General features: G+C 39.9%; 1 long non-coding RNA gene across 1 annotated transcript in view; it reads right to left on the bottom strand.

The window, feature by feature from the left end:
• The window catches only part of LOC108535554 (uncharacterized), a 28,418-nt gene extending 23,229 nt beyond the window's left edge, over nucleotides 1-5,189 (bottom strand). Inside the window, exon 1 of the long non-coding RNA XR_001887265.1 lies at nucleotides 5,058-5,189. This is a non-coding gene — a long non-coding RNA (uncharacterized LOC108535554). The remainder of the gene's footprint in view (nucleotides 1-5,057) is intronic.
• Between the last annotated feature and the right edge of the window lie 15,551 nt (nucleotides 5,190-20,740).

The following is a 20,740-nucleotide window of genomic DNA, read 5'->3' as shown; positions in this document are numbered from 1 at the left end:
ATAGCATCAGCGCCTATGTGGAAAAAAACAAAAGGAACCAAATGAGTGTCTGATAAAATCAAAGAATAGGAACACTTCAAAATTGTTAATAGATTTTCAAGAATGGTCCAAGATTTGGAACTAGATAGTGGTGTTACCCATTTATAGGTGATTTGAAGGAGTCAGTTGTAAGGTCTACAAGGTTGAAGCAATTTGGGCCTTATGCAATTTCTAAAACAATTAGCCAAATACCCTAAGACAAACATCAACCAAGGAGAAACTTCTGGAAATTAACTTGAAATTGTACAACACAGCCGCAACAGAGAAAAAAAATATCCAGGTAAAAACGGGAGTGAGGAACAGAGTAAGAATATCTCTGAAAGTATAAGAACATATTTTAAAACTTCAGAAACCAACAGAAGAAGTGTTTATAGACCAAGGTTGTTAAAAACAACTAAACAACTATTATGACCCATTTTTCCCTTCTAAAAATGTGTCCGGAATTGGTGGGTTCTTGGTCTCGCAGACTTCAAGAACGAAGTTGTAGACCCTCACGGTGAGTGCAACAGTTCTTAAAGATGGTGTGTCTGGAGTTTGTTCCTTCAGATATTCAGATGTGTCTGGAGCTTCTTCCTTCTTGTGGGTTCGTGGTCTCACTGACAGGAGTGAAGCTGCAGACCTTCGCAGTGAGTGTTACAGCTCTTAAAGGCGGCACATCTGGAGTTGTTCCTTCTTCCTGGTGGATTCGTGGTCTCGCTGGCTCCAGGAGTGAAACTGCAGACCTTCGCAGAGAGTGTTAACAGCTCATAAAGGCAGCATGGACCCAAAGAGTGAGCAGCAGCAAGATTCATTGTAGAGAGCAAAACAACTAAGCTTTCACAGCACGGAAGAGAACCCAAGGAGGTTGCGGCTGGCTGGCTGGCTGGGGCAGCCCACTTTTATTCCTTTATCTGACCCCACTCACATCCTGCTGATTGGTCTGTTTTACAGAGAGCTGATTGGTCTGTTTTACAAAGAGCTGATTGGTCCATTTTGACAGAGTGCTGATTGGTGCATTTACAATCCCTGATATAGACACAGAGTGCTGATTGGTGGATTTACAATCCTCTAGCTAGACACAGAGTGCTAGACAGAAAAGTTCTCCATGTCCCCACTAGGTTAGCTAGATACAGAGTACTGATTGGTGTATTTACAAACCTTGAGCTAGACACAGGGTGCTGATTGGTGTATTTATAATCCCTTAGCTAGACATAAAGGTTCTCCAAGTCCCCACTAGAGTCAGAAGCCCAGCTGGCTTCACCTAGTGGATCCTGCACTGGGACTGCAGGTGGAGCCCACGGTGGGGGCGAGGGTGGGGGAGGCTCCGACATGGTGGCCTGCAGGTTCTGAACCTTGCCCCGCCGGGAAGCATCTGAGGACTGGTGAGAATTCGAGCATGGTGCCGGTGGGCCGGCACTACTGGGGGACCTGGCAGACCCTCTGCAGCTGCTGGCCTGGGTGCTAAGCCCCTCACTGCCCAAGTCCACACCGGCCTGCCGCTCCGAGTGTAGACCTGCCCGGCCCACTCCCACACAGAACTCACAGTGGCCTGCGAGCACTGCCCACAGCCCCAGTTCTCGCCAGCACCTCTCCCTCCACACCTCCCGGCAAGCAGAGGGAGCCAGATCGGGCCTCGGTCAGCCCAGAGAGGGGCTCCCACAGTGCTGTGTTGGGCTGAAGGGCTCCTCAAGTCAGAGTGGACGCAGAGGCCGAGGAGGCGCCGAGAGTGAGGGCTGCTAGCATGTTGTTACCTCTCAAAAATATCAGGAAAATAAATTTTATTTTAACAAAGTCAACAGAAAACAATACACTAAAATTACATTAAAAGATATTATAATAAAAAAGATAATAAGGATTAGAATTACATTCCTATAAGTAAGTTGTGACAAAATACCTTCTTAAAAACTGATAGGCCAGGCGCAGTGGCTCATGCCTGCAATCCCAGCACTTTAGGAGGCTGAGGAGGGCAGATCATGAGGTCAAGAGATTGCGACCATCCTGGCCAACATGGTGAAACCCCATCTCTCCTAAAAATATAAAAATTAGTTGGGCATGGTGGCATGTGCCTGTAGTAAATAATCCAAAATATATAAATAAAAACTAGGCAAAATATGAAAGAACATGAGGAATGATGAGGAAAACTCAGAAATAGGTTCTAGAAATTAGGAAAAAAACAGATATTTGAAAACATAAAATCTCAGTTTATAAATGAAGGCTAACCCAGAAAGAACACATGGACAAGTCAACACAAACACACATGGAATGCTTGAAGAGAAAAAGAAGTGAAAAGAAGTTTAAAAGTAAAATATTAAATAATTTGAGTAAATATCAAATATAACAGATAGAAAATAATAATTTATATCAAAATATAAAATAATAGTGATATTATATATATTATTGTTCTCAACTAGGAAAACTCAGTGCATAAGAACAAATATTTTAAACTATAATTTTTTAGAAAACTTACTTGATAAGTATATACATATGAAACTAAAATGGAAAACATATTTATGAAACTTCATATTTAAAATGTGTATTTCTACTATATATTTTTGAAAATACCATATCTATTATATAATTCTAGTTTGATATTTACGCATATATAGAATTAATCTATAAAAATACACATTTTCACAAAGTATATGAAACGCATAGTAAATGCTAAGAGTTATGGCTATTAGTGTCCATGCTTTGATCTTAATGTTATAAAATTCACTAAAACTTTTTCAGCCTAATTGCTACAGCTGGAAAAGCCTACTACATCAAGTCAATTTTCAAGGAATTTTGAAACAGCCCTTTCTTTTAATCCATTTATTGTTTTCAGAAAATTATTATTCTTAAATATGTGACTGTCTTTATAACTCTTTTAAACTGTAAAGAAAATACTACTTTTCTTTTGTTCAAAATGTCAGATTCTCTCATTCTTTTGAACTAGAGAATTTATGAAAAATACAGTATCTCTCTGGACTATGTTGATGAAAACTACATAACTAACTAAAGTTACATAATGTTAAGTATAAATTAAAGTAAGATTAGGCTCCCACTGTGTTTGATCTGTCGTTACACATTTAACTCCTGCAACCCACCCAAAACACTTGCAGTCAAAACCAATCACATTCACAGCCAAAACACTTGAGCTCTAGAATGCCTTCAAATAAATCTATGCAATGCCGTCTAGCCTGCCTTATCTGCAGTTTTGCTTTCTGCAGTTATAGTTACTTGCAGTAAATAAGGTTCAAAATACTAAATAAAATTCCAGAAATAAACAATTGATAAGTTTTAAATTGTGTGGTGTTCTGAGTAGTGTGATGAAATCTCATACCATTCTGCTCCATTACCCTGGGATAGGAATTATCTCTTCGTCTAACCCAAGCTGTATATGTTACCCATATACTAAGTGACTACTAAGTTAATCACTTAGTAGCCCTCTAGGTTATCAGATTGACTGTTGCTGTATCACAGTGCTTGTGTTTTAGTAACATTTATTTGACTTAATATGGCGCCAAATTGCAAGAGGAGTGACGCTGGCCATTCAGATATGCCAAGATGAAGCCGTAAAGTACTTCCTTTAAGTAAAAAGGTGAAAGTTCACGACTTAATGAAGAAAAGATTATATGCTGAGGTTGCCCACCCCCCATAAAAGAATACCAAATCAAACTATCCACACACATAAAAAGTACCTTCACAAGAACCAATAATCAGGTGAGTGATCACAGTGCCTTGTTTTAATATCACATCAAGGAAAGAGACACTGAAGAAGGTAGAAAAGACAGTCTTGAATTGCTGACACCACTTCCCACATTCCCTGGCAGCAGCCATGTGGCATGCAGAGAGAACCTTCGTGCTTAGGGGAGAGAGAATGTAGTGATCATGGGACTTTGCACTGGAAATCAGTGCTGCCTTAACACAGCAGAAAGCAACACTGGACAGAATTCAGCTTATAACTATGAAGGGAACATTTAGACCAACCTTAGCTAAACAGAAATCATCCATCCCGGTGGTCGGAACCTGAGTTCTGGCTAGCCCCACCATTGCAGGCAAAAGCACTCTGGGATTCTAAACAAACTCAAAAGGCAATCTAGGTCATAAGGAATGCAGCTCATGGGAAATCTTAGTGCTGGGCTGAGCTCAGACACAATGGACTTGGGATACACATCACCTAGTGGAAAACCAGCTGGGGTGGCTAAGGGAGTGTTTGTGTTCTGCTGCCCCAAACCCAGACAACACAGCTCATAGCTCTTGGAGAGACTCCTTCCTTCTGCTTAAGGATAGTAGAGGGAGCGTAAAGGGTACTTTGTTTTGCAACATGGATACCAGCACAGCCAGAGTAGAATAGGGCACATTGTAGAATCCTGAGGCCCCCATTCTAGGCCCTAACTCCCAGATGAAATTTCTGGACACATCCTAGGTCAAAAGGGAACCTGCTGCCTTGAAGGAAAGACCCAGTCCTGACAAGATTCATTACTTTCTGACTAAAGAGCTCTTGGGCCTAAATAAACATCAGCAGCACATAGGCAGTATTCTCTGCGGGCCATGGGTGAGACCCAGAGCCATATTGGTTTCAGGAGTGACCCAGCACATTCCCAGCCGCAGTGTCCATGGGAAGACTCCTTCTGCTTGAGGGAAAGAGAAGAAACAGTAGAGAGAACTTTGTCTTGTAGCTTGGGCACCAGATTGGCACAGAGGAGTAAAGCAACAAGTGGGCTCCTGGGGTTCACAATTTCAGGCCTTGGATGTTGGATGGCACATCTGGACCCACCCTGAGTCACAGGGAACCTGTTGTACTGAAGAAAGAGATTCAAGCCTGCCAGCATTCATCACAAGCTGGCTGAAGAGTCCTTGGGCCTTGAGTGAATATAGGTGGTACTTGCCATGGGCCTGGGGCAGTGGTGGCCATGAGGGGGGACAAAGAAAGAGTGGGAAGGATATTTTCCTGTGGCTTGGGTGCCAGCTCAGCCACAATAGAATAAAAGCATGAGATAGATTCCTAAGATTCTTAACTCCAAGTCCTGTCTCCCAGATGGAATTACTGGACTCACCCTGGGCCACGCAAGCAGCTTGCTACACCAAAGGAAAGGAGAAAAACTTGGCTGGATTCACCAAATGCTGACTGAAGAGTCCTTGAGCTTTGAGAGAATACTGGTGGTAACTAGGCAGTGTCAGCTGGGGCCTTGGGCCAGACCCAATGTGATGCTGGCTTCAGGTCTGACCCAGTGCAGTCACAATAGTGGTAGCTACAGGGGTTCTTGTGTTACCTCTCCCCCAGCTCTGGCAGCTCAGCAGAGAGAGAGAGAGGGAGACATAGAGAAATACTCCATTTGATTGGGGAAAATTAAGGGAAGAGAACAGGAATTTCTACCTAATAATCCAGGGAATTGTCCTGGATGTTACCCAAGACCAGCGGAGCAGTGCCTCTGTGATCTGCAACAGTCTCAGCGTTACTGGGCTTGGGTTGCCCCTTACTGCATATATGGCTGCAGTGACTAAAGATTTAGACCATTTAATTCGCTATAAATACTTTGGCTGTAGCCCTAACCCAATTTCATCTTGAATTGCATCTCCCATAATTTTCACTTGTCAGGAGGGACCCAGTGGAAGGTATTTTAATGATGGGGGTGGGTCTTTCCCATGCTGTTCTCATGATAGTGAATAAGTCTCATGAGATCTGATGGTTTTATAAGCGGGGGATCCCCTACACAAGCTCTCTTGACTGACAGCATGTAAGATGTTACTTTGCTCCTCATTTGTCTTCCACCATGATTGTGAGGCCTCCCCAGCCATGAGGAACTGTGAGTCCATTAAACCTATTTCCTTTATAAATTACCTAGTCTCAGGTATGTCTTTATTAGCATCATGAGAACAGACTAATATAGTAAATTGGTACTGGGTAGTGGGGTGCTGCTATAACAATACCTGAGAATGTAAAAGTGACTTTGGAACTGGGTAACAGGCAGAGGTTGGAACCATTTAGAGATTTCAGAAGATAAGAAAATGTGGGAAAGTTTGGAACTTCCTAGAGACTTGTTGACAGTGATATGAACAATAAAGTCCGGACTGAGGTGGTCTCAAAATGGAGATGAGGAACTTGTTGGGAACTGGGGTAAGGTTACTCTTGCTATGCAAAGAGATTGGTGGCATTTTGCCCCTGTCCTAGAGATATGTGGAAATGTGAACTTAAGAGAAGTAATTTATGGTATTTGGCAGAAGAAATTCCTAACCTGCTAAGCATTCAAGAGGAAGCAGAGCATAAAAGTTTGGAAAATTTGCAGCCTGACAATGCAATAAGAAAGGAAAACCCATTTTCTGGGGAGAAATTCAACCCTGCTGCAGCAATCTGCATAAGCAACAAGGAGCCAAATCTTAATCATCAAGACAATGAAGCAAATGTCTCCAGGGCATGTCAGAGGTCTTTACAACATCCCCTCGCATCACAGACCCAGAGGCCTAGGAGAGAAAAATGATTTTGTGGGCAGAGCCCAGGGCCCGCTGCTGTGTGCAGCCTAAGGACATAGTTACCTACAACCTAACTGCTCCACTTGTGGCTAAAAGGGGCTAAGGTACAGGTTGGGCCCTGGCTTCAGGGAATGCAAGCCCCAAGCCTTGGCAGCTTCCACATGGTGTTGACTGGATGGGTACACAGAAGTCAAGAATTGAGGTTTGGGAACCTCTGCCTAGATTTCAGAGAATGTATGGAAATGCCTAGATATCCAGGCAAAAGTTTGCTGCAAGGGTGGAGCTCTCATGGAGAACCTCTGCTGGGGCAGTGCAGAAGAGAAATGTGGGGTGGGAAGCCCCACATGGAGTTCTCACTGGGGGATTGCCTAGAGAAGCTGTGAGAAAAGGGCCACCATCCTTCAGACCCCAGAATGTTAGATCCATCCAGAATGGTAGGTCAACAAACAGCTTGCAGTGTGTGCCTGGAAGTCACAGACACTCAATGCCAGCCCATGAAAGCAGCCAGGAGGGTGGCTAGACTGTGAAAGCAGCCAGCAAAGCCACGGTGGAGTTGCTCAGGGCTGTGGGAACCAACCTCTTATATCAGTGTGACCTGGATATGAGGCATGAAGTCAAAGAAGATCATTTTGGAACTTTAAGATTTGACTGCCCCACTGAATTTTGAACTTGCATGGGGCCTGTAACCCCTTGGTTTTGGAAAAATTTGTCCTATTGGAATGGGAGCATTTACCCAATGCCTGTACCCCCATTGTATCTAGGAAGTAACTAACTTTCTTTTAATTTTACAGGTCATAGGCAGAAGGGACTTGCCTTGTCTCAGATGAGACTTTGGACTGTGGGTTTTTGAGTTCATGCTGAAATGAGTTAAGCCTCTGGAGGATTGCTGGGAAGGCATGATTGGTTTTGAAATGTGAGGACAAGAGATTTGGGAGGGGCCAGGGGCAGAATGATATGGTTTGACTGTGTCCCCACCCAAATCTCCTCTTGAAAATTAGCTCCCATTATTCCCACATGTCATGGGAGGGTCCTGGTGGGAGGTAATTGAAAAATGGGGGAAGGTCTTTTCTGTGCTGTTCTCATGGTAGTGAATAAGTCTCACAAGACCTGGTGGTTTTATAAAGGGGAATTCCCCTACCCAAGTTTTCTTGCCTGCTGCCATGTAAGATGAGAGTTTTCTCCTCATTCACCTTCTGCCAGGATTGTAAGGCCTCCCCAGCCATGTAGAACTGTGAGTTCATTAAACCTGTTTCCTCTATAAATTACGCAGTCTCAGGTATGTATTTATTAGCAGCGTGAGAACAGACTACTACATTTGGAAGGGCTTCCCAAGAAAAATATGTACAAAAAAGCCCAGACTGCAAAGATTATAATAAACACCTAACTCTTCAATCCCCAGACATCAAAGAACATCCATAAGCATCACAGTCATCCAGCAGAACATGACCTCACCAAACAAACTAACTAAGGTACTAGTGACTAATTCTGGAATGCCAGAGATATGTGACTTTTCAGGCCGAGAATTTAAAATAGCTGTTTTGAGTTGGTGCCACAACATTTAAGATAACACAGAGAAGGAACTCAGAATACTACCAGGTAAATTTAACAAAGAAGTTAAAGTAATTGTTTAAAGTCAAGCAGAAATTTTGGAGCTGAAAAATTCAACGGACATGCTGGAGAATGCCTCAGAGTCTCTCAACAGCAGAATTGGTCAAGCAGAAAAAGGAATTAGTGAGCGTGAAGACAGGATATTTGAAAACACACAGTCAGAGGAGGCAAAAGAAATAACATAGAAATGAATAAAGCATGCTTACAAGATCTAGAACACAGCCTCAAAAAGGCAAATTTTAGAGTACTGGCCTTAAAGAGAAGGGAGAGAAAGAGAGAGAGAGAGGGAGAGAGAGAGAAAGAGAGAGAGGGAGAGGGAGAGAGAGAGAAAGAGAGAGAGAGAGAGAAAGAGAGAGAGAGATCTGGATCAAAAGCTATTCAAAGGGATAATAATAGAGAACTTTTAAAACCTAGTTTAATAATCAAACTGCCAAGAATCAAAGCTAGAGAAAGGATTCTAAAAGCAGCAAGACAAAAGAAAAAATGTACAAAGGAGCTTCAGTATATCTGGCAGCAGACATCTCAGTGGCAATATTACAGGACAGAAGAAAGTGGCATAACATATTTAAAGTGCTGAAGAAAAAAAAAACCTTTTATTCTAGAATAGTATATCCAGTAAAAATATCCCTCAAACATAAAAGAGAATAAAGACCTTCCCAGACAAACTAAAGCTGAGGAATTTTAACAACACCAGCAGTATCCTACAAGAAATGTTAAAGAGCCGGGAGCGGTGGCTCAAGCCTGTAATCCCAGCACTTTGGGAGGCCGAGACGGGCGGAGCACGAGGTCAGGAGATGGAGAACATCCTGGCTAACACGGTGAAACCCCGTCTCTACTAAAATACAAAAAACTAGCCGGGCGAGGTGGCAGGTGCCTGTAGTCCCAGCTCCTTGGGAGGCTGAGGCAGGAGAATGGCGTGAACCCGGGAGGCGGAGCTTGCAGTGAGCTGAGATCCGGCCACTGCACTCCAGCCCGGGCGACAGATCAAGACTCCGTCTCAAAAAAAAAAGAAAGAAAGAAATGTTAAAGAGAGTTTTTTCAATCTGAAAGAAAAGGATCTTAATGAACAATTAAAAATAATCTGAAGGTAAAACACTCACTGGTAATAGTTAAATATACAGACAAACAGAATATTATAACACTATAATTATGGTATATAAACTAATATCTTCAATAGGAAGACTAAAAGATGAATCTATGAAAAATAATAACTGCAATAACTTTTCAAGATATCTAGTATATTCAAATATAAATAGAAACCACAAAAGTTAAAAGAATTAAGGAGGATGAAGTTAAAGTATATAATTTTTGTTAGTTTTTTTTCTGCTTGTTTGTAAGTTTGTTTACTTTTGCAATCAGTGTTAAGCTGTCATCATGTTAAAATAATGAGTTACAATACGTTATTTGCAAGCCTGATGGTAACCTCAAATCAAAAACCATACAACAGGTACACACAAAATAAAAAGCAAGAAGTTAAATTATTACCACCAGAGAAAATCACCTTCACAAACGGGAAGACTAGATGGAGAAAAAGAAGGAAGTAAAGACCACAAAACAATTAGAACACAAACAACCAAATGCCAGGAGTAAGTGCTGACTTACCAATAATAACATTAAAGCAAATGGACTAAACTCTCTAATCAAAAGATATATAATGGCTAAATGGATACAAACAAGACCCAGCAATCTATTGCCTACAAGACACACACAGATTGAAATTCAAGAGGTAAAAAAAAACTTATTCCATGCAAATGAAAGCCAAAACAAACCAGTAGTAGCTATACTTATATTGGACAAAATAGATTTCAAGAAAAAAACTACAAAAAAAGGAGAAAATGTTGTTGCATAATGAAAAAGAATTCAATTCAGCAAGAGGATATAATAATGGTAAATACATATGCAGTAAACACTGGAGTACCCAGATATATAAGGCAAATATTATTAGAGCTAAAGAGGGTAAGATGCCAATCTAATAATGGCCAAAGAATTCAACACCCTGCTTTTATCATTTCACAGATCATCAGACAGAAAATCAACAGAAATATTGGACTTAATTCACAAAATAGATCAAATAGAACTAAGATTTACAAAACATTTTATCCAACAGAGGCAGAATACAATATTCTTCTCAGCACATGGACAGTTTTCAAGGATAGACATGTTAGGCCATAAAATAAGCTTTTGCAAATTAAAAAAATTGAAATGACATCAAATTCTTCTCTGAACACAAGGGAATACAACTAAAAATCAACAGCAAGAGGAACTTTGGTATCTATATGAGCACATGGAAATTAAACAATATGCCCCAGAATGACCAGTGGGTCAATGAGGAAATTTAAAACTTTTTGAAACAAATGAAAATAGAAAACAACATATCAAAACCTATGGGATACAGCAAAAGCAGTACTTAGAGGAAAATTTATAGCAATAAGCACCTATATCATAAAGTAGAAAAACTTCAAATAACCTAATGATGCATCTTAAAGAACCATAAAAGCAAGAGGAAATAAACCTCTTTAAATTATTAGAAGAAAAAAATAATAAATATCAGAGCAGAAATAAATGCAATTTAAACTAAAAAAATTCAAAAATCAAAAAATGAATTTTTTTGTAAAGATAAACAAAATTGGCAAACCTTTAGCCAGACTGAGAAAAAAGAGAGAAGGCTCAAATAAATGAGTGATGAAAAAGGAGACATTTGATATCACAGAAATTCAAAAGATTATTAGAGACTAGTATGACCAAGTATATGCCAAAAAAAAAAAAAAATGGAAAACATACAAGTGGATATGTTCCTAGACACATGCATCCTACCAAGTTTGAACCATGAAGAAATCTAAAACCTGAATAGACCAATAACAAATAATGAGACTTAAGCCAGAATAAATAGACTCCCAGGGGGACAAATACAAGCCTAGGATCCAATGGCTTCACTGTTGTATTTTGCCAAACATTTAAAGAAAAACTAATACCAATTAAACTATTTTGAAAAAAAGAAGAGGAAGGAATACTTTCAAACTCAAACTCATTTTATGAGACCACTATTACCCTGCTGCTAAAATCAGACAAAGACACATTAAATATATATATATGCAAATATTCCTGATGAACATTGATTAAAACTCCTCTACCAAATATTAGAAAACTTAATTCAACAATGCATTTAAAAAATCATGCATCAAGACCAAGTGGGCTTTTTCCCAGGGATGCAAGGATGATTCAACATAAGCAAATCAATCACAATGTGATACATTATATCAACAGAATGAAGGACAAAAACCATATGATCATTTCAATTGATGATGAAAAGGCATTTTATAAAATTTAACATACCTTTATTTAAAAAATATTAAAATACTAAGTAGAGAAGAAACATACATCAATATAATAAAAGTCATATACGGCAGACCCACAGCTAGTACCACACTGAATAGGGAAAAACTGAAAGCCTTTCTTCTAAGAAGAAAGGAAGACAAGGATGCCCATTTTCACCACTGTTATCTAACAGAGTACAGGAAGTCCTAGCTAGAGGACAACAGATTACAGATCAATGAGACAACAGAAAGACATAAAGGACATCCAAACTGCAAAGGAAGAAGTCAAATTATCTCTGTTTGCATATGAAATGATCTTATATTTGGAAAAGCCTATAAAGACTGTCAAAAAACTATTAGAACAATAAACAAACTCAGTATTATTGCCGGATACAAAATTAACATAAAAAAAGAGTAGCATTTCTATATGCCAACAGCAAACAATCTGAAAAAGAAATCAGAAAGTAATTTACAAGGGCAACAAATAAAATAAGATACCTAGGAATAAACTTAACCATAAAGTAAAAGATCTCTACAATGAAAACTATAAAACATTGATGCAAGAAATTGAAGAGGACACACAAAAAAGGAAAGATATTCCATGTACATGGCTTGGAAGAATCAATATTTTCTACATGTTCGCATTGCCCAAAGCAATATACAGATTCAATGCAATTCGTATCAAAATATCAATGATATTCTTCACAGAAATAGGAAAAAAAATTCTCAAATTTATATGGAAAAAAAAGACTCAAAATAGACAAAGTTATCCTACACAAAAAGAAAAAAACTGGAGGAATTATATTACCTGACTTCAAATTATACTACAGAGCTATAGTAATTAAAACAGCATGGTACTGGCATAAAAACATGGTTCTATATTCTATTCCATTTTTTCACATAGATGAATGGAATAGAACTGAAAATCCAGAAATAAATCCATACATCTACAGTGAATTCATTTTCAACAAAGGTGCCAAGAACATACGTTGGGGAAAGGACAGTCACTTCAATAAACAGTGGTAGGAAAATTAAATGTTCACAAACTGAAGAATAAAACCAGACTCTTATCTCTTGCCACATACATAAATCAAATAAAAATAGACTAAAGACATAAATCTAAAACTGCAAACTATGAAACTACTACAAGAAAACATTGGAGAAACTCTCCAGGACATTGGACTGGGGAAAGATTTATTGAGCAATACCCCACAGGCCCAGCAAACAAAGCAAAAATGGGATCACACCAAGTAAAAATATAATAATTAATAAATAAATAAATACCTTCTGCATGGCAAAGGAAACAATCAACAAAGTGAAGAGATAACTCCTGGAATGGGAGAAAATATTTGCAAACTATCCATGTGACAAGGGATTAATAACCAGAATAATATTTAAGGAGCTTAAACAATGCTACAGTATTCCTGGGCAAGATGTCCAAATAAGAACAGCTCTGGTCTTCAGCTCCCAGCGAGACCAATGCAGAATGCAGGTGATTTCTGCATTTCTAACTAAGGTACCTGGTTCATCTCATTGGGACTGGTTAGACAGTAGATGCAGCCCATGGAGGGCAAGCAGAAGCAGGGTGGGGTATCACCTCACCCAGGAAGTGCAAGGGGTCAGGGAACTCCTTCCCCTAGTCAAGGAAAGCTGTGAGGGACCATGCTGGGAGAGAAAGCGCTATTCAGCCCAGATACTATGCTTTTCCCATGGTCTTCACAACCCACAGACCAAGAGATTCACTTGGATGCCTATACCACAAGAGTCCTGGGTTTCAAGCACAAAACTGGGGAGCCATTTGGCCACACACTGAGCTAGCTGCAGGAGGTTTTTTTTTTTTTTTTTTTTTCATACCGCAGTGGCACCTGGAACGCCAGAAAGACAGAACCATTCACTCCCCTGGAAAGTGGGCTGAAGCCAGGGAGCTAAGTGGTCTTGCCCACTGCAACCCATCCCCACAAAATTCAGCAAGCTAAGATCCACTGGTTTGAAATTCTTGCTGCCAGCACAGCAGTCTAAAGTTGACCTGGGATGCTCCAGCTTGGGGTGGGGGAAGAGGCTTGACCGTTAATGAAGCTAGAGTAGGCAGTTTCCCCCTCACAGGGTGTAAAAAGCAGCTGGGAAATTCAGACTGGGTGGAGCCCACCGCAGTGCCACAAAGCCACTGTAGCCAGACTGCCTTTCTAGATTCCCCCTCTCTGGCCAGGGCATCTCTGAAAGAAAGGCAGCAGCCCCAGTCCAAGGATTATAGATAAAACTCCCATCTCCCTAGGACAGAGCACATGGGGGAAGGGGTGGCTGTGGGCGGAGCTTCAGCAGACTTAAACATTCCTGCCTGCAGGCTCTGAAGAGAATGGTAGATCTCCAGCACACCGCTCCAGCTCTGCTAAGAGACAGACTGCCTCCTCAAGTGGGTACCTGACACCTGTGCCTCCTGACTGGGAGACACCTCCCAGCAGGGGTCGACAGATACCTCATACAGGAGAGTTCTGCTGGCATCTGGTGGGTGCCCCTCTGGGAGGAAACTTCCAGAAGTAGGAGCAGGCCGCAATCTTTGCTGTTCTGTTCTACAGCCTCTGCTTGTGATATCCGGGCAAACAGAGTCTGGAGTGGACCCCTAGCAAACTCCAGCAGACCTACAAAAGAGGGGCCTGACTGTTAGAAGGAAAATGAACAAAAAGAAAGCAATAGCATCAACATCAACAAAAGGATGACCATGCAAAACTCCATCTGAAGGTCACCAACAGCAAAACCAAAGGCAGATACATCCACAAAGACGAAGAAAAAACAGCTCAAAAAGGCTGAAAATTCCAAAAATCAGAATGCGTCTTCTCCTCCAAAGGATCACAATGCCTCACCAGCAAAGGAACAAAACCAGACGGTGAATGACTTTGACTAATTGACAGAAGCAGGCTTTAGAGGGTGAGTAAAAACAAACTCCTCTGAGCTAAAGGAGCATGTTCTAACCCATTTCAAGGAAGCTAAGAACCTTGAAAATAGGTTAGACAAATTGCTAATTAGAGTAACCAGTTTGGAGAAGAACATAAATGACCTGATGGAGCTGAAAAACACAGCACAAGAACTTCATGAAGCATACACAAGTATCAATAACCAAATCAATTGAGCAGAAGAAAAAATATCAGAGATTGAAAATCAACTTAACGAAATAAAGCATGAAGACAAGATTAGAGAAAAAAAGAACAAAAAGGAATGAACAAAGCCTCCAAGAAATATTAGCCCATGTGAAAAGACCAAACCTACATTTGATTGGTGTACCTGAAAGTGATGGGGAGAATGGAACCAAGTTGGAAAACACACTTCAGGATATTATCCAGGAGAACTTTCCCAACATGGGAAGACAGTCCAACATTCAAATTCAGGAAATACAGAGAACACCACAAAGATTCTCCTCAACAAGAGCAAACCCAAGACACATAATCATCAGATTCACCAAGGTTGAAATGAAGGAAAAAATGTTAAGGGCAACCAGGGAGAAAGGTCAGATTACTCACAAAGGGAAGCCCATCAGACTAACAGTGTATCTCTGCAGAAACCCTACAAGCTAGAAGAGAGTGGGGGCCAATATTCAACATTCTTAAAGAAAATAATTTTCAATACAGAATTTTATATCCTGTCAAACTAAGCTTCATAAATGAAGCAGAAATAAAATCCATTACAGACAAGCAAATGCTGAGGGATTTTGTCACCGCCAGGCCTGCCTTAAAAGAGCTCCTGAAGGAAGCACTCAATACGGAAAGGAAAAACCAGTACCAGCCACTGCAAAAAAAAAAAAACAAAAATATAAAGACCATTGACATTATAAAGAAACTACATCAAGTAATGGGCAAAATAACCAGGAAGTATCATAATGACAGGATCAAATTCACGCATAAAACTGTTAACCTTAAATGCAAACACAATTAAAAGACACAGACTGGCAAATTGGGTAAAGAGTCAAGATCCATCAGTGTGCTGTATGCAGGAGACCCATCTCATCTGCAAAGATACACATAGGCTCAAAATAAAGGGATGGAAGATATTTCTCAAGCAAATGGAAAGCAAGAAAAAGCAAGGGTTGCAATCCTAGTCTCTGATAAAACAGACTTTAAACCAACAAAAATCAAGAGAGACAAAGAAGGGCATTACATAATGGTAAGGGAATCAATGCAACAAGAAGAGCTAACTATGCTAAATATATATGCACCCAATACAGGAGCAACAAGATTTATAAAGCAAACTCTTAGAGACCTACAAAGAAGCTTAGATTCCCACACAATAATAGTGGGAGACTTTAACACCCCACCATCAATGTTAGACAGATTAATGAGACAGAAAATTAACAAGAATATTCAGGACTTCAACTCAGCTCTGGACCAAATGGACGTAAAAGACATCTACAGAACTCTCCACCCCAAATCAACAGAATATATATTCTTCTTAGCACCACATTGCACTTACTCTAAAATTTATCACTTGTGTGGAAATGTTTTACTTCCACATAATTGGAAGGAAAACACTCCTCAGCAAATGCAAAAGAATGGAAATCATAACAAACTGTCTCTCAGACCGCAGTACAATCAAATTAGAACTCAGGATTAAGCACCTCACTCAAAACTGCACAACTACATGGAAACTGAACAACCTACTCCTGAATGACTACTGGGTAAATAACAAAATTAAGGAAGAAGTAAATAAATTCTTTGAAACCAATGAAAACAAAGACACAATGTACCAGAATCTTTGGGACACAGCTAACGCAGTGTTTAAATGGACATTTATAGCACTGAATGCCCACAAGAGAAAATAGGAAAGATCTAAAATCAACCTCCTAACATCACAAAAGAAACAGAGAAGCAACAGCAAACAAATTNCTCTCCACCCCAAATCAACAGAATATATATTCTTCTTAGCACCACATTGCACTTACTCTAAAATTTATCACTTGTGTGGAAATGTTTTACTTCCACATAATTGGAAGGAAAACACTCCTCAGCAAATGCAAAAGAATGGAAATCATAACAAACTGTCTCTCAGACCGCAGTACAATCAAATTAGAACTCAGGATTAAGCACCTCACTCAAAACTGCACAACTACATGGAAACTGAACAACCTACTCCTGAATGACTACTGGGTAAATAACAAAATTAAGGAAGAAGTAAATAAATTCTTTGAAACCAATGAAAACAAAGACACAATGTACCAGAATCTTTGGGACACAGCTAACGCAGTGTTTAAATGGACATTTATAGCACTGAATGCCCACAAGAGAAAATAGGAAAGATCTAAAATCAACCTCCTAACATCACAAAAGAAACAGAGAAGCAACAGCAAACAAATTCAAAAGCTAGCAGAAGACAAGAAACAACTAAGATCAGAGCAGGACTGAAGGAGATAGAGACACAAAAATCCCTTCAAAAAATCAATGAATCCAGGAGCTGGTTTTTTGAAAAGATTCACAAAATAGATAGACCACTAGCCAGACTAGTAAAGAAGAAAAGAAAGAAGAATCAAATAGACACAACATAAAATGATAAAGAGGATATCACCACTGATCCCACAGAAATACAAACTACCATCAGAGAATACTATACACACCTCTAAGCAACTAAACTAGAAAATATAGAAGAAATGGATAAATTCCTGAACACATACACCCTCCCGAGACTAAACCAGGAAGAAATTGAATCCCTGAATAGACCAATAACAATTTCTGAAATTGAGGCAATAATTAAAATCCTGCCAACCAAAAAAATCCCATGGCCAGACGGATTTACAGCTGAATTCTACCAGAGATACAAAGAGGAGCTAGTACCATTCCTTCTGAAACTATTCCGAAAAATAGAAAAAGAGGGACTCCTCCCCAACTCATTTTATGAGTCCAGCATCATTCTGACATCAAAACCTGGCAGAGACACACGAAAAGAAAAGAAAAAACAATTCAGGCCAATATCAATGATGAAGATCGATGTGAAAATCTTCAATACAATACTGGCAAACTGAATCCATCAGCACATGAAAAAGCTTATCCATCACAATCACATTGACTTCATCCCTGGAATGCAAGGTTGCTTCAACATACACAAATCAATAAACATACTGCATCACATAAACAGAACCAATGATAAAAACTGCATGATTCTCTCAATAGATGCAGAAAAGGCCTTAGATAAAATACAACACACCCTCATGCTAAAAGCACTCAATAAACTAGGTATTATTGAAACATCTCTCAAAATAATAAGAGCTATTTATGACAAACCAACAGCCAGTATCATACTGAATGGGCAAAAGCTGGAAGCATTCCCTTTGAAAACTGGCACAAGACAAGGATACCCTCTCTCATTACTCCTATTCAACATAGTATTGGAATTTCTGGCCAGGGCTATCAGGCAACAGAAAGAAATAAAGCATATTCAAATAGGAAGAGAGGAAGTCAAATTGCCCCTGTTTGCAGATGAAATGATTGTATGTTTAGAAAACCCCATCATCTCAGCCCCAAAACTCCTTAAGCTGATAGGCAACTTCAACAAAGTCTCAGGATACAAAATCAATGTGCACAACTCACAAGCATTCCTATATACCAATAACAGACAAACAGAGAGCCAAATCTTGAGCAAACTCCCATTCACAACTGCTACAAAGAGAATAAAATACCTAGGAATACAACTTACAAGGGATGTGAAGGACCTCTTCAAGGAGAACTACAAACCACTGCTCAAGGAAATAAGAGAGGACACAAACAAATGGAAAAAGATACCATGCTCATGGATAGGAAGAATCAATATCATGAAAATGACCATAATGCCCAAAGTAATTCATATATTCAATGCTATTCCCATCAAGCTACCATGACTTTCTTCACAGAATTAGAAAAAAATACTTTAAATTTCATATGGAACCAAAAAAGAGCCAATATAGCCAAGTCAATCCTAAGCAAAAGAACAAAGCTGGAGGCATCATGCTACCTGACTTCAAGCTATACTACAAGGCTACAGTAACCAAAACAGCCTGAAACTGGCACAAAAACAGATATATAGATGAATGGAACAGAACAGAGGCCTCAGGAATAATACCACACATCTACAACCATGTGCTCTTTGACAAACCTGACAAACACAAGCAATGGGGAAAGGATTCCCTATTTAATAAATGGTGTTGGGAAAACTGGCTGGCCATATGCAGAAAACTAAAACTGAACTCCTTCCTTACATCATATACAAAAATTAACTCAAGATGGATTAAAGATTTAAACATAAGACCTAAAACCATAAAAACCCTAGAAGAACACCTACACAAAACCCTTTAGGACATAGGCATGGGCAAAGGCTTCATGGATAAAACACCAAAAGCAAGGACAACAAAAGCCAAAATTGACAAATGGGATGTAATCAAACTAAAGAGCTTCTGCACACCAAAAGAAACTATCATCAGAATGAAAACGTAACTACAGAATGGGAGAAAAATTTTGCAATCTATCCATCTGACAAAGGGCTCATATCCAGAATCTACAAGGAACTTAAACAAATTTACAAGAAAAAAAAAAAAAACCCACCAAAAAGTGGGCAAAGGATATGAACAGACACTTTTCAAAAGAAGACATTTATGCCACCAACAAACATGAAAAAAAGCTCTTCATCACTGGTCATTAGAGAAATGCAAATCAAAACCACAATGAGACACCATCTCATACCAGTTAGAATAGTGATCACTAAAAAGTCAGGAAACAACAAATGCTGGAGAAGATGTGGAGAAATAGGAATGCTTTTACACTATTGGGAGTGTAAATTAATTCGACCATTGTGGGAGACAGTGTAGTGATTCCTCAAGGATCTAGAACTAGAAATACCACTTGACCCAGCAATCCCATTACTGAGTATAAACCCACAGTGTTATAAATCATTCTACTATAAAGACACATGCACACCTATGTTTCTTGCAGCACTATTCACAATAGCCAAGACTTGGAACCGACCCAAATGCCCATCAATGTTAGACTGGATAAAGAAAATGTGGCACATATACACCATGGAATACTATGTAGTCATAAAAAAGAGTTCATGGATGAAGCTGGAAACATCATTCTAAGCAAACTAACACAGGGGCAGAAAACCAAACACCGCATATTCTCACCTATAAGTGGGATTTTAACAATGAGAACATATGGGCACAGGGAGGGAAACATCACATAACAGGGCCTATCAGGGGTTGGGGGCAGTAGGGGAATACAATAGGAGAAATATCTAATGTAGATGACAGGTTGATGGGTGCAGCAAGCAACCATGGCACATGTATACCTATGTAACAAACCTGCGTATTCTGCACATGTATCCCAGAATTAAAGTATAAAAAAAAAGCTATGGAAAAAATCTAATAATCCAATTTTTAAAAATGAGCAGAAGAGCTGAACAGACATTTCTCAAAAGAAGACATAAAAATGAAAAACAATAATATGAAAAGGTTCTCAACACCATTGATCATCTGAGAAATGCAAATCAAGATTACAATGAGATGTCATCTCACCCAAGTTAAAATGGCTTTTATCCAAAAGATAGGCAATAACAAATGCTGGCAAAGATGTGGAGAAAGGGAACCCATGTACATTGCTGGTGGGAATCTAAATTAGTACAGCCACTATGGAGAAGAGTATGGAGGTTTCTCAGAAAAATAAAGATAGAACTACCCTATGATCCAACAATTCCACTACTGGGTATTCATCCAAAGGAAATGGATTTAGTATGTCAAAGCAATATCTGCACCCTCATGTTTATTGCAGCATATTCAGAATACCCAAGATTTGGAAGTGTCCATTAACAGACGGATATTGAAAATGTGGTACATATGGGGGTGGAGCAAGATGGCCGAATAGGAACAGCTCCAGTCTCCAACTCCCAGCGCGAGTGACACAGAAGACCGGTGATTTCTGCATTTTCAACTGAGGTACTGGGGTCATCTCACTAGGGAGTGCCGGACAATCGGTGCTAGTCAGCTGCTGCCGCCCGACCAGCGAGAGCTGAAGCAGGGCGAGGCATCGCCTCACCTGGGAAGCACAAGGGGAAGGGAATCCCTTTTCCTAGCCAAGGGAACTGAGACACACAACACCTGGAAACTCGGGTAACTCCCACCCCAATACTGCACTTTAAGCAAACGGGCACACCAGGAGAATATATCCCACACCTAGCTGGGAAGGTACCATGCCCACGGAGCCTCCCTCATTGCTAACACAGCAGTCTGCGGCGATCTAACCACAAGGCAGCAGCGAGGCTGGGCGGGGGGGGGCGCCTGCCATTGCTGAGGCTTAAGTAGGTAAACAAAGCCACTGGGAAGTTCGAACTGGGTGGAGCTCACA

Source organism: Rhinopithecus bieti, unplaced genomic scaffold, assembly GCF_001698545.2.
Source record: "Rhinopithecus bieti isolate Rb0 unplaced genomic scaffold, ASM169854v2 scaffold_12859, whole genome shotgun sequence".
Classification (NCBI taxonomy): domain Eukaryota; kingdom Metazoa; phylum Chordata; class Mammalia; order Primates; family Cercopithecidae; genus Rhinopithecus; species Rhinopithecus bieti.
This window is presented reverse-complemented; position numbering and strand designations above follow the sequence as displayed.